This window comes from Equus przewalskii, chromosome 1 (genome assembly GCF_037783145.1).
Source record: "Equus przewalskii isolate Varuska chromosome 1, EquPr2, whole genome shotgun sequence".
NCBI classification, from domain to species: domain Eukaryota; kingdom Metazoa; phylum Chordata; class Mammalia; order Perissodactyla; family Equidae; genus Equus; species Equus przewalskii.
The window spans coordinates 169,026,931-169,041,865 of record NC_091831.1 but is presented as its reverse complement, the minus strand read 5'-3'; the positions used below and the strand labels follow the sequence as shown (position 1 = coordinate 169,041,865).

At 39.8% G+C, this 14,935-nt stretch overlaps 1 protein-coding gene across 21 annotated transcripts in view; it reads right to left on the bottom strand.

Annotated features, from left to right (window-relative positions):
* Nucleotides 1-14,935, bottom strand: part of AKAP6 (A-kinase anchoring protein 6) — a 503,988-nt gene that overhangs the window by 187,559 nt on the left and 301,494 nt on the right. The gene's annotated exons all lie outside the window — the stretch shown is intronic.

Here is a 14,935-nt window from a genome sequence, read left to right as displayed (position 1 = left end):
TTTTCTGGCACCTTAACAGCTCCCACCACCACCACCTCTGCTAGTACCCAAGGCCCCTATTGTGAAGCATCTGACTCTGAGTATCGGTGCCTCAAATTGGCTCTTTTCAGGTTCAACGTCCTGGTTTCCTTTTCACATCCAGTCCCTCTTCCTCCAGTTGTGGACTCAGTCCCTGCTTCACACTGTCTTTGGTTATCACGTCCACCTTCTCCCTGGATGCCACGATCCTCCTTCATTCCACATCCCATTCAAAGTTCCTCACTGTAGCCCAGATCATGGCCCCAGCCCCCCACCCACCACCGCATGAGAACAGGGAGTCAGACTCCTACCCTGGCTGCACCTATAGGAGTTTAGGAATGTATGAAATATCTCTGGTCTTCTTAGAAACCACATACGAATTAGTCAACCATCCAACTCTGATAATTCTCCCATATCGTTCCTCCTTGGCAGATGATCAGACAGGTACAGAGAAGGGATTCTCTGACTTAATGATCCTGGCGACGGCACCTTCCATTTGCCTAGGGCTTATGGATATATGGACTTATTTCAAGATCTCAGTTATCTAATTCTGGAATATATCTATTTGTCTCTATCATTATTTGTAGTCTCAAAGTCAGTTCCTCCTCATTTATGAAAATAATTGATAATATTAGTCTTGGAAAAAACTTACCAAATTCATTTTCTTTTTTTCCCTCCAAAGCATTTCAATCACTATCCTATCACTACTGTATCATATAATATATTCTTATTACAGTTTATTTGAAATATTAACTTTACCAAATCAACATACCTTTTCCTTATCATCAGAACTATTTAAAGATATTAATAAAATTATGAAGCTCTAAATAACTAAAATGAAATGGTAGAAACTAAATAGTTTACAGTGGTATATTTTTTCCTCCACCAACTTTTGTAACTTTTATTAAACTTAATGGAATTCTCAAGTACATCCTATTAAGGAATGATAATCTTATAGTGATTATAAGAAACAGAAAAATACATACAAAAAGAGATATACTTTATTGAAATTACATATTTGATTGTCCTCTCTGAGAGCTCAATAACAATTATTTAAATGAAAATTAAGTGTTTAAAAATTATAGTATTAGTACTGCTGTTACACTTATTAATTCACAACTGGTATGTCTAGGATGTCAGTGAGCTAACTCATAAATAACCCTGTTTAAAATGCCAAAAAGCCAAATTTCCAAGTATGGACATAGTAGCTTGCTTTTTTAAAAAATTATGAAATGCAGGGCTATAAAACATTTTGCATTAAAAAGGTACTTCGCCTCAATTTTATATAACTGGCTTAGATTCCATCATATCAATTAAAGTTAATCAATTAAATCAAGTTAATCTACATAACCTCAGAGTAGAGATCAGTTTATAAAATTGATACAAATATTTAAAGGACCAACAAATAAAAAATCTAAAGAACACCCACAAAACTGAAGGATTTTTATTTCTGTTGTAAGTTTTTCTGTTCATTAACAAGCATTTTTTGAGAGTAGTCTGTGAGGGACATACGCTGAGCATTGCAGTGTACAGAACAATGAACAAGACATAGTTCCCTCCTTCAGAGAGCACACAGCCTGAGAAATAGCATTAATACAAAATTCAAAGAGAGAATGTGATGGGTGCTATACTTGAGTTACAAATGCTATAAGAACATTGAGAAAATTGAGAGTCATTTGACTTAAACAGGTACTGGGTGGGAGTGAGAAGGACTGAACAGGTGGAGATGGGCAAAGATATAAGGAGCAGAATGAGAAGACTATGGAAAAAATGACAAACTGGGCAGTTCTAGAGACTAGAAGTAGCCGCATGTGGCTACAGCAAAGGAAGACAAAAGACACTCAAAGGAACGAAGCTCAAAAGGAAGGAACTTTGTAGGAACGCAATGGAAAACCACTGAAGCATTTGCATAGGAAAGTTGGTGCAAATGGAAATGAGGCAGGAGAGGCACCAACACGAAGGCCAGATTGGGAGGCTAGTTTTTGAACTACATCCTGTGGAACCTGTGAGGCCTGCAGAGGCAGGGCACTCACTGGGAGGGCTATAGAAGGCCCAGGTGGCAGTAAACAGAGGGCAAAGCCCCCAAGTTCTGAGTCAACCAAGAAACTCCACTTCGGTTTGTTTTATATGTTGGGGTTATGACTAACATTTAGTTTGAAAGAAATTATTGGCTAATAATTTTTTAATTAAAACTACCAATCAGGATGAAATGTTTTATTTGTAGATTAGGGAGCTGAGCCTCAGAGAATGTTTGATTTGGTAACCAAGACGTCATGAGTGAACAGTGATGAGGATATTTCAATAGAGTGACAGTGGCCAAAGGCACCTTGTAGCAATGAGTTGAGAGAAGATGACAGTTTAGCAGTGGGGGGAAAAAGTAAAAGAAAGTTTTTTGAGAGGTAACAGGTAGAGAAAGATTCAAATTGTATAATATTCAGCAGTCTATAATAATTCATTGAAACAGTGAATTTGTTGCTTAGGATGCTTGTGTCCCCAATAAGAGAAAATTCCAACTCTACTAATAGAAGAAGTCTAACAAAGAGGGAAATTATTAAAAACGCTGAAGGTAGGACAGCTCCAGGGTTAGTTAATCCAGCTGTTCAATGATATAAAGAATCTATCTGTCCCCTCTTTCATCCTTGGCATGTAAGCTTTGTCTCAACCTAGCTCTATTCATAGTGACAAAATGGCTATAGCAGTTCAGCTTTACATCCTCGCGAAGGCATATAGAATTTGAAAGGGAACCTTCTATTCTTGTTTGTTTCTTTCTCTAAAAAAAAGAAAACCTTTCCCAAAGCCAAGCAGAGTCTTCTCTTCATATCTCACAGGTCAGAAGTGCATTAATTGGCCGTGCCTAAACCAAGCATTAACCCGGCAAGGAGGGCCCTCACGGTTGTCTGACGGACTAACTGTGATTCACTGCCTGGGCTGGGGAATGGGGTCCACCTCATCTGAGCCAGGCAGTAGGAAAGAAGATGGGTATGTGGACGAAATAGGTTATCCTGTGAGCAAAGAGGAGGAGGAAAATGGCTATTGGTTATGCAGTCCACGTGCCTGCAAATTAAGCTTAATAACCATTGTTTGATGCTGCTGTCGATGATCATATCATTAGTGCGACAGCCCCAACCCATTTCTCTTTTATGAGAAGAAGTATGCCTATACCTCCTAATATCCAATTTTACCATTTATGGAGAGAAAGAGAACTATTGATTTCCTAGGAAAAGTTCCCACAACAAGAGTTTCTATTTCAAGGTAGTCATTGAAAGAAGCTGTTGTGAGACAATGTCTGCTTAAAATTCAAGATATCCAAAGAGATTCTATCTTAAAATTCTTATATCTGATTTCCTTTTGTGTATTAGCCAGTAGAGCACGGGTGTTAAGCTTTTTGGGTACAAGTGAGACTAAAAAAATCTGCAGATAATGATAGAGGATGCTGTGTCTCAGAGGTCTGAAGCAGGAATACAACCGAAAAATACTACATGATTGGATAAAATGCAAAAGTAACTACAAAGGAAGAAAAAACACTCAGAACATCAAAATTACCTTTATCCAGTGATATCTTTGTTCACATCACTGTTCTCTTTGTCCCATATTATACAGTTAATAATTCTTAGCCTTCAACCAAAAAAGGGGGGGAATTTTTAATTACTGATTAACAGTAATAGTTACACAGTTCTCACTTATTAGGAAATCAGATGACTTCATTTCATTCTAAAATATAACAAAAATTAATGGCAGCACTGTTTAATGATAATTTTGAAAAATACATTTTGTTTCCTGTTGAGTCATATTAGTCTAAGTTACTTGAGAGAACAAAACATCATGACACAAGGACTTCATTAATAAGAATGGCTGGTGGGGCCCAGAAAGCTGCCATTTTATAGATATTTAATTCTCAGAAGAGTTTGTGAAGAGAAGAAACAATGTGTGTTCAAAAAAGGGGGTCAGTGTAAAGCACTTGCTGAGTGTACAACAGGCCAGATTCTGAAACCTCCAAAGTCTTGACAATGGGAAAAATTCCAAAACATTAAACTGGCTGTCATTATCTGACAACAGTGAATATTACTGATTCTATTGAGGCTGCTTAGTATCAGAATCATGAGTTTATATCATGTGGTTGTCAGTTGACTTTCAGCTAGGAAAGAAATAAAAGCTTTGGGAATGAGAGGCTGAAAAGAAGAAAAGAGCTGAGACAGAATTTTTCAAAATTCCACATAATTCAAAATTCATACCCCTCAAATTATGGATGAACCTCAACAGGTTCAGATAATTACTGGAGTTCAAATACGTTGCTGAAACTTTACTAATTTCTTTCTGGTCTCACAACTGCGCCAAAAATTCCCACCATAAATGATTGGTTTTACTGGTTTCAGCCAGATGGAACTGTCTAGTGAAATTCAGTATTTCCCTCTATCTATCTAATGACAGCCAGAAGAGGCATCAAATGAATGACAGCAGGGAAATAAATTTGACTAAGCTGGCTTGGAAAAATGCATGAGTGTGCGTTTTATGGAGAATCTGTTCCAGAGAAGTGATCCAGGTCACTTTACAAAGCAGAGCTCCTCATCCTATATTTCCTACAAAGGTCTAGAAAAGTAGAAACTATATTATGTTCACCAAATGTCAGTCAACATTTACTAGAAGGATGTGTATGTACACAGATTATAGTACACCCAATATGTCAGAGATTAGACTCCGTTAGAGATTCAAATGCCCTTTGAGTTTATGTCAGTTCAGAGGCCTTCACCTTTTCAGGCGCAATCTCACCTAATCTCGTTAGAGAGCTGCAGAGCGGAGACTACAAATTTCATCGGCCAGGGTGCTGGTCAGCTGCTAAGTCACATTAGATGCTTTTAATTTTTTTCAAAGAAGCAACTTAGAGCATACACTTTCAGCAAGTCTGTTTAGATAAAGACCTAAAAAAAATCTGACAACCTATCAAAACACTTAACCAACTGATTTGACTCAGGAAGTACAAACATAATAATAAAATCACATTTTTTTCTTTTTTATGGTATAAATTACTAGTTATGTGGGGAGAAATAGGTGAAATGGCTCTTTTAAAGATTGTTTTATTTACAATAAAAAGCAAGAGGCAAATTGTAGAAAGGAAGATAGGATCGTGCCATTATTTACACAGCTAAGATAAAGCATCATGAAAGACTAGAAGACAAAGCGTAGTTCTAGCTTTAGCTTTAATAATAGTATTATATATCAAGCAATTAAAATTAAATAAAGTGTACTTTCTAGCTCAAATCATGTTTAAAGCAAGTAAAACAAAGAAATTTAGGATGTGGTTGCTGTCCTGAGGAGTTTGCAGTCATGGAGTGTAATCACCTTAAAATTAACTATAAAAGATACAAATGGAAGTTCAAGACAACAATGGAAATGGTCTCACAAGGCTGTGTGTGATTAATCACCAAATGTGTGGTGCAAATTGCAAATGCAATACAGCTTAGAAGGGGTAGCAATCACTTAGGACTGGAAAATTGTAGGAAATCTCTACTGAGAGGGGGGAATTTGAATCCCACTCTTGTCCTCCAGTCCCTTCTCCTCTTCAGCCCTCTCTCTATTCAAATAATTGCCCCCTGACTACTCACGTTGAATCTGCCTTCATTCGAAACCCTTTCGCTTCCCTCCCACTTTACTACTGCTTACCACCCAACATTCCTTCTTTCTCTCCTAATTCATAAGCTGTCTCCTCCCTTCCTGAAACTCACAGCTCCACCTGATTCATTTCCTCTCCCTCATCTGAATCACCACGCCAATCATCTTCTTTTTTGTCCTTCTTGAAACTATCTTCTATTATCAACTTTTTAAACTAGTCCCTTTTAAACTAGTCCTATTCTTTAGCCTATAAACATGTTAAGGTCACCCCTATCCCATGAAAATTCCTTCGACCTACATCCCTACTAGCCCCCAGCTGCCAGTATTCTGGGAGTTTTACTGTTGAACATATAGACTCACTTAATCCTCAGTTTTAATATGGCATCCTTGCTCTCAGTTTCTTAGAAATTCCTCAAGGTTCTATCACACCTCTCCTTTATTCTCACACAATAGGCCTTTCTTGTCAATATCAACTTCCCAATATCAATATCAATAGTATAGCTACTATTTCTATTTGGACTGCCAAACCTATGTCCTTAGCATTGACCCCTCCTCCAAGCTTCAGGCTTGCATTTTTAACTGAGTATTGCACATAACCACATAGATGATTTTCAGGCTTCTCCTATTCCTACATCAGTTTTCAAACCTGCCTGCACTTTGGAATCACCTGCAGAGGTTACAAAAATATCTATTCGCAGGTTATACACCTAGATATTCTTATTAATTGGACATCAAGGCCATGTACTTTGCTTTCAAAACTGCTCTTTACCAAAATGTGTTCAATCTCAGTTAATGGTAACACCTTTCTCCTACCTGCTCATGATCAATTCTTTTGAGTCATCATTAACTCTTCTCTCAGCCTTCCATTTCCTAGATACCTAATCCTGATATTCGTTCTTCCATAATATCGCTTCTACTGATTCCTTATGTTATCACAGCCACTGCTTCACTCTAGCTGCCTTTAGTTATGTACTAGTTTCCTAACTTCTTGTCAGTCCTTCCTCTCTCATCCTACTTTTGCCATCCGTTCTCTATGGCTAAATCCAATCACTAAAAACACTCACAGCACACTAGTAAAACATAAATTCTTCAGCTGATATTCAAAGCTTTCCAGTATATAGCTCAAAGGCTTTCAAGCTTTATTTTCCACTAGGTCCTCATCCCTTCCCATAAATATATGGACGCCCTATGCTCAAAAGAACTGAGCTACTCCTTGTCCACCGTTCTCTCTCCCTTTTCCATGCTTTTGATCACATATTTCCTCTGCCTGGAATGTTCTCCCTCTAATATCTTCCTCCTAACAATTTATCAGAATATTAGAGATTCCCACAAAATCCATCTTCTCTTGGGAAGAGGGAACGTCCCAATACCCCATTAAATTGAAATAATGCTCCTTCCCCCAATTTCTCTATCTCTTATGTGCCTTATTATAGCATTTATCATGCAATCTGCCTTAATATAGAATTGCATGTGTGCATATCTGTCTCCACTGCTGGGCAGTGAGCAAGGAGAGGTACAGTGTCCTGTCCAGAACTATGACATCACAGTGTACTTACATATTCAACATTTATTGATTTTAAGAATGGATATGAGCAGTGTAGATAGAGAGAATGGGAAAAGTCCTGGGCAAAAGCAAAGAGAAAGGAAAGGGAAAAATATATTTGGAAGAAGGTAAATTAACTAGAACATTTATGAAATGAAAAGTGACATGAATCTTGACTAAGCAGGTGGAGTCTAAATGAAAGAGTAAGGAGTGTAGCCTTTGCATTGTCAGATAAGGTTTTTAAAAAGACTCTGAATAAGCCTGAGTATCTGACACCTGTTTGGAGCTTAAGTTTTTCCATCAGTAAAGTGAAAATAATAACAGGAGTTACAACTGCTGGTATTGTTGGGAAGAAGGAGAAACAATGAGACAATGCAGGTAAAAGGCTTGACAGGAACCTAGACCACGGTGAGCCTGCGCTAAACGCTGACCCCATTAATAGAGTATGTTATAAACACACACAGAATGGTCATACAAAAATATCTAAGATGTCAAAAGTAAAGAAGCTTTTTCAGGCTTTGATTTCCAGAGCTAGAGATAGGAAAGAGAGGGAGGAGAGAGAGACATAAAAGCATTAATGTCCATGAAGCGGACTTGAGCAGATAGCTTCAGTGGACACATATTTCCTTCTTTCATCTCTCTCTTTCTGTTCCTTCTCTCTCTCTTCTTTCCTTCTCTCTTTTCCATTGTCTTAGTCTCTTGCTGTAGGCTTCCTTTGTTTCCTCTCCCCTTTCTCACTCAGCCAGATCCACGGCCAGGCTCAATCCTGCAGGGGACAATGCTCCACAGTGTTGGCCTCAGTAGGCCAGCTAAGAATAAAGAGGAGAAGCTGCCACCCTGATGCAAGGCGGCCTGGAAGCTGCAGTGAGATGGGTCCCTGGGCTCCGGCCCAGCAGGACCTCCAATCTGGTTAATGTTTCCTGAGGGACATTAACCTTCATTTAGGCACAGTGGGAGGTAAGACTGGGAATGTTCTGAGTCCCGGTGGCAAAGAGCGCTACAGTACATTGAAAAAATATCTCCATCTCTGTCAGCATGAGAACTACACAGATGGCTATATTCCAGCTGATTTCCGAGGAGAAGGAATGAGCCGAATGCGGGCCTCTCCATGCTTGTTGACCTCACTGGACGGGAGAGAGACTCTTGGTGCGAGAACAGTTAAACAGCGCCTGGAGGATTCAGGGTCCTGAGCGCAGGTGTGTGCACGTTTGAAAGCTGCTGTTTCATAAGAAGTCATAGGTGACTCAATAAACAGAAGAGCCAGAGCAAAGGAATCCCTTTAGCAGGGCTCTCCCCAGCTCAGCCGGCTCCCCTGCCAGAAAAAACACATTCCGGGGAAAAGTGTAAATCACACACTGAGGTAATTGTTTCACACTTTCAAAGAATTTACTGATTAATTTTAAAGTGTCTTTTAGAAGCAATTCTGTATCTTGCCTTCCGTCTCATGTTTAAATATTCATAGATTTTTTTTAAATGTTGACCTCAACTATATATCAAAAAGTCCCTCTAATGCGTTAACTACGTATTATCTTTAAAATAGATCAAACTGAGTTACAACATGCGAGTTCTGCTAATAAAAGAGGGCTGCTTTCCATAGAATGTAAGTCTGGATCCAATCTCATGCATCTTTGTAACTCTAGGTATTACAGATTCAGTGATCAGGTGCTCTGACTAAATAGGAAAGAAAGATAGACTACCCACTCACGTCAATGACATTTCCCTGTGTTGATCAGCGACACCAAAGAATTTCACTCCCAGATTGTTGCTGAGCCAAATGTTTCCACCCTCAAGGCCACCAGCAATAGAGGGATAGTGTGAAAAATCAAGATAAGCTGTGGTCTTTTACATCATGTAGACCATGATGGGGCTGACCATCAGCTGTCCTTTGACCTAGTATATATTTTTATCATCTCCACCATTTTTTCAGTGACCTCTAGAGTGGCAGACTATTAAAAAAATTTATCATCTTGGATCCACCCACACATCTGATAATATGCAAATTTAAGTGCCTAAGGAGATTAGAGGAACTATCTTTTATTCGATTCTATCACAAATTTAGTAACCACAACTGCTCTTCAAAGAAATAACTCACTTTTGTTTCTGTCTTTCAAAAACACTTTTGAAGAAAAGTTGCCCTTCTGGTAACAAAAAAAGGACTACTGAAGAATCCACAGCAGAAGAAAGCACTCTCCCCAGGTACCACATATCAAGACTATTTGTACAGTTCAGCAGGAAAGGAGCAGGATCGAATGCAGGCTCTTAGGAAGAACTCTGCACGGAAGAGGTGGAATTGGGAATGCACTTACCATTCATTTGCTTGCATCAAGAACCTCATTCCATTTCAATCTGCCAACATCCTAATTAAGATGATCTGAATCTTAGGTGATCTATTATTCTAGATCTAAGATAGCCCAAGCTACATTAGACAAGATGTTACACTGTGTGCTTACACGGAGACGATAAGGCCACTGAGCAGAAAAGCATGTCTTCCCTCGTGTCTGGCCCAGCACTGGGCTGAGCTCTCTGTCAGCACTCAATAAATAACGGCCAGGCCTTTGCCTGTTGTCTTTCTACTACTTGAGGCACAATTTAATCTAACTGTGTCAGTCCTGGTTCCTTTTGACAACATATACCTGTACTGTGTTTTGCGTGAAGAAGAAAGTATCTGAAGTCATTCTTTCTACATGTGGATGTCAGTGTATGTGAGACTAATAACATATGAATGCAATTCCCATTCATTACCCTATTGCCATTTCTGAAGGTCCTCTATTAAAGAACATGCTAACTACATAAGCTTTGAGCCAGAAAATGAAAGAACTCAGAGACAATGCTTTGTCTCACCAATGCTTTGGAAGAATCAAGATCAAATTCCTTTCCAGGATAATAATATCCAGCTGCACTATTAGGCAAGAGGCACTATGTAACACAGAAAATATCATAGAAAGGTGCTCCCCAGATAGGCTTCTTTTTCTCCCTTCAGTTAAAGAAAGTTAGCCAAAATTCATTAATATAAACACTGGGTTAAGACTTGAGTGTGTGGTAAACAAACAAACAAAAAATATGTATTAACATTAGACTCGCCTTCTCCTGACATCTAAAGAAAGGCCAGATGGTCAGAGACAACCCAAGTCAGAGGCTGCGCATAACATCCCTTCACAGCCAGTATCTAAAACTGTCATTTGTAGGACTGAGCAAACATATATAAGAAATGTCCTTAAGCTTGCTCTTGTGCTATTGTTGAACAGATAACACTGATGACCTTCATAGTCTGATATCCATTTCCAAAGGGATGACGGCTTCAATCTACGAACCTCAAAGAGGGCAGATAAATAAGCCCAACCCCGGAGCCCACAGCAGCGGACCCTGTCTGCTTTCACCGAGGAAATGAACATGTTGGCTGGAACCCAGGCTACGTTACCCTTCGAATAGCTGTGAAGTTTTCTGAATTTACAATAAAATCTTCAAATAGTCTTTGTTTTGGAAATGTATCTGTTTCTTTAAAGAGGACAAAGGAACCATTGTTTTGCGCTTTCAGTGATGCAGAGTTTGAGATGTCATGTGGGAAAATCCTGGCCTCGATTCTAAGACATCTGTACTGATGGCATGCTCAATATGTGAAGAGTAAAGAAAGAGAGGATAAGAACATCTTAAAGGAGGCAATGTGCGAAACTTAAGAATGCTTTCAGGATTTTTGTTTTTTGCCTTGAAAGGTCAGAAAAAGAAAGTAGACTTTGTTAGGCATTAGATATTCACTGTATTTTGAAATCCCTCCAGCTACACAGCATCAAAAATTTTACATACTGAAAGTCTAGTTTAAGGTGATAAAACTTTCATCAATCTATCTTAAAATAAAATATATAATTACAAGCATATTTTCCATTCTTGGATGTGAGTGCTGAAGCTCTGTTTCTAGAATTGGTGAATTCTATTCTCCATTTCCATGTATAAAATATCTCACAGTCCTGGGAAAACGCTTTTTTAAAAAATGGAATACAACAAATAAGGTACGCTGCCGGGTCCTGGGGGAGAAGTTTCCTAGAGTCTTTGAATTTCCTCCTATCCTCCTTCTTTACAAGATTTCTAAGACCAAGTCCTTTTCTGCAGTCTCTCAAACAAGGTAAAAAAGAAAAATACCCCCTAGATATATCCCTTAGATTTTCTATTATGCTTCTCAAGTTCCCAGAAGCTTCTGAAGTAAACCTAAGATGAATTCTGGAGTTATTTTTTTATTATGTTTTAATTTTAGTTCCTCTTTCAGGTCTAAGATAAAATAGATGATCATAACTGCTGTGCTTGGAGATGCATTTCATGGCACAATTTGTACATGACCCTTGCAAGGTCACGTCATGGAAAGAGTTCTGACATGACAGCTAACAAGTCGAATCCAGCTTTTAGTCTTGGAGAACTTCAGGGTAACCTATTTAAGCCTGCTCCATTTAGTGCAATATGGCAAGAAAAATTTCCCTTTAAACAGTGCATATTAGATATTTTCTGTATAGGGAACTTACTCTGGCTTGGATAGTGCCAATTAGGGACACATGAGGAATTATTGCTCAAATCACTGATCATTAAGGGTCATGGTTTGTCACATTGTGAGCCTTGGTGCAGACTGTGGCAAGCTGACCCAATCACTGTCCACCAGGTCGTGGGTTCTGGCCACACCACACCTTTTTATACCTCTGGGTCTCTGCCCGTGCTGCTCTCTCTGCCCACTATTTTCACTCTGAGCCTCCCCATTGAAAACATCATCTCCCCTGTAAATCTTTCCTTCATTCCCTCCCAGTAGGGTTAGTTACCTCCCTCTGTGTACTCATAGAACTTTATACCTATCTCTCCTAGAGGATTTATCAGATTCTATTATAATTATTTGTTTGTTGTCTCCACCACTAGAATATGAAGGCTTGTACATTTACCCTTATCTAAGATTTACCATGTGCCAAGCACTGTTATAAGCACTTTAGATGTGTCAACTCTTTTATCTGCACAACCTTTAAGGTTGATATTAGCATTGCCTCCATTTTACAAATGAGGAACACGAGGCACAGAGAAGTTAAGTAATTTTCCCAAGGACACATAGCTAGTAAGTGTCAGGAGTTGAACTCACGCAGTCTGACTTCAAAGACTGAGCCTTTCCTGTTATTCTTTGTGTTTGCCCAGGTGACTAAGGAAGGCAGTTCATAAACATCAAATAAATAGAAAGAATGATCATTATGATTTCTCCATAGTTGCCTAAGCACAAATTTAGAAATATGTTTTGTCTTAAATTGATTTCACCTTCATCCTTGACTATGGATGCATTCATTTGTCTAAAGAACATCCAGCCCAGACTGGGGAAGAGAGAACTGGTTGGGAGGTAGAAGGCCTGAGCTTTTGCTGGCCCTGCTACGTCACAGCCATAAACTCTCAGCACCCCACGCGGTCCCAGGTCTGTAGATAGCTGCAGGAGCCCCTCCTCCAGGCTGCTTTCAGATGCTCAACACTGTCCACAGAGTGTGACGTGAAATGCTTTGGAACAGAAATGCTATTAGCAAGAAAAACACTTATGCTATTCTTTGTAAACTAATGTGGCTCAAGGAAGACATTTTCACTTTGAGGGTGATTCACAGAGAGAGAGTTTTTGTGGTTGTTTGATTAGAAGGGAGGCACTCAAATCATTAAGAGTCAGATGTGTTTATTTTTCCTCCTAATATTTAAATTCATACCCCACTCCCCTCAGATCAATGTCATCTATTTTGCCTTTTAAATCACTTTTTAATTCTTGTATTTTGATTAAAATAATTCTTACTCATTGTAGAGATTTGGAAAGTTCAAAGATGTTTAAAATATATAATGGCACACTATGGGTCTCTTCCAATGTTTTGAAATTCTCTTCTAAAATGACTTCTCTTTTAATGGCTATGTAACCTTTCATCAGGATGAGATAGAGCATAATTTAATTAAACAGTCTCTATTTTAAACACTTCGGTTGATACCAATTATTTGCTTGTATAGGTAACAATGCAGCAGACACTCAACGTGAAAGAATCACGCGTGAGGATCGTGCAGCCCTGCAGGCGAAGGGCCTTTTGGGAGCCTGTCCTGGTGGCCTTCTGGGAGCACACGGAATGCAGATGCTGGGCCCCGCTCAAGAGGCGCTGATGCGTCTGAGGTGGGGACTGGGGCCTCTTTCTGAGAAATACTGACATTGCCTCTCCTTTGATAATACTTTCTCCTCCTTGGGTTACCCTCTTTACTCCATCTCAAGACCTCCCTACAAAATGAGGTGACTTAAAGCTTTCACATTCAAATTGGCCCTGGTGAATAGAGCTACTCATTCCTGACTTAGGTCCTTTATTACTTTAGGCGACCGCACCATCTTGCAGCTCCCCTTCGGTGCCTCCCCATCCTCACCCCTACTCGCCACAGTCCACCCACCCGTCCTCCACACCACAGCCAAGAAGAGGTTTTTATGCTGCAAATCAATGACGCCCTTTCCCTGCTCACTCCAAAACCCTCCCCTGTGCTGACCAGAGGCCACTCTGCTTCCCTCGCACTCTCCTCCCTCCCTCTCTCTAACTGCTCTGGGCTGCTCAGAGAATGTCGCTTCCTCGAAGAAGCCCTCCTTGACGCCCTGATCTACATCACTTCTCCCAGCCCAACCTCTGGTTGCTCCCTTTTCTTCTCTTTCACAGCACACGGTGGTCTATAGACTCATGGTTATTGGGTTTAGATCTGTCTCCCCACTTCACCACCAGCTCCATGAGACAGGTACTGAGACTAATTGTTCGCCAGCATACCCTGCCCTGAGCAGTGCCAGGGAGAGGAAGTATTCTAGGTGGTGATGAATATGGGCTTTGGGGCCAAAGGGCTCAGGTTCAAATCCTAGCTCTGCTACTTAGTACCTGTGTGACCGTAAGCAAGTTACTTAACTTCTCTGTGCCTCCATTTTCTTCAGTGGGATTATAATGGGACTACCTTATAGTTTTGCTGTGAGAATTAAATGAGAGAATATACAGCAGTCTTGTAGAATGGTGTCTGGCATGTAGAATGCATCCGATACAGGATAGCTTTTTAAAAGTAAGCACTCCGTATATTTTTGTTAACTAAATAAAACACAACAGCATTTTTAGTGGCGACCTTTCCCATCATCTCTGCCCCCTGCCCTAGCCAAAGCATTAGCCCAATCAACTTCTCCCAGCAGTCTGCTCCTTAAAAGAGCTCCACTTCTGCCGTGAGAAGGCTGCTGAATATACTCTCCACTCCACATTATTAGTCCCAGCTTTGATCCTCTCATCACGTCACTTCCTAAAATATGCGCTCATGTGCCAAGCCATCTCTCTTCCTTCGTTCAAGTATTTCCTGAAATGTGACCTCCTCCACGGAGCCTTCTCTAAGTGGGACTGAGCTCATCATTCCATCCTGTTTCCAACAAATAAGTTAAAGGTTGTTGTTTGAGGTTCCAAAGCTATAAATCGTCTCAGCTTTCACCGGCTGCGGGGTCTCATACTGCAGGGCAGGTGGGGTTTCTTCTCTGCCTGCACTTAAGAATGTGAGTCTAAGGGCAAAAGGTTTGTTTAACTCCCTCTATATACATTTAGCACAATGCCAGTCCACATGGATGCTGAAGAAATGCAACCTGACGATGATTTAATTACTCTGTCCATGCTGGGAATAGAAACCATGAACTCTTAAATCTGTTTCCCCTACTTTACAATGTGTTTCGATGCTGAGTCTATGATGAGACTGGTTTTCTGCATTTACTTTCACAAAAGAACAAATAAAAAAGAA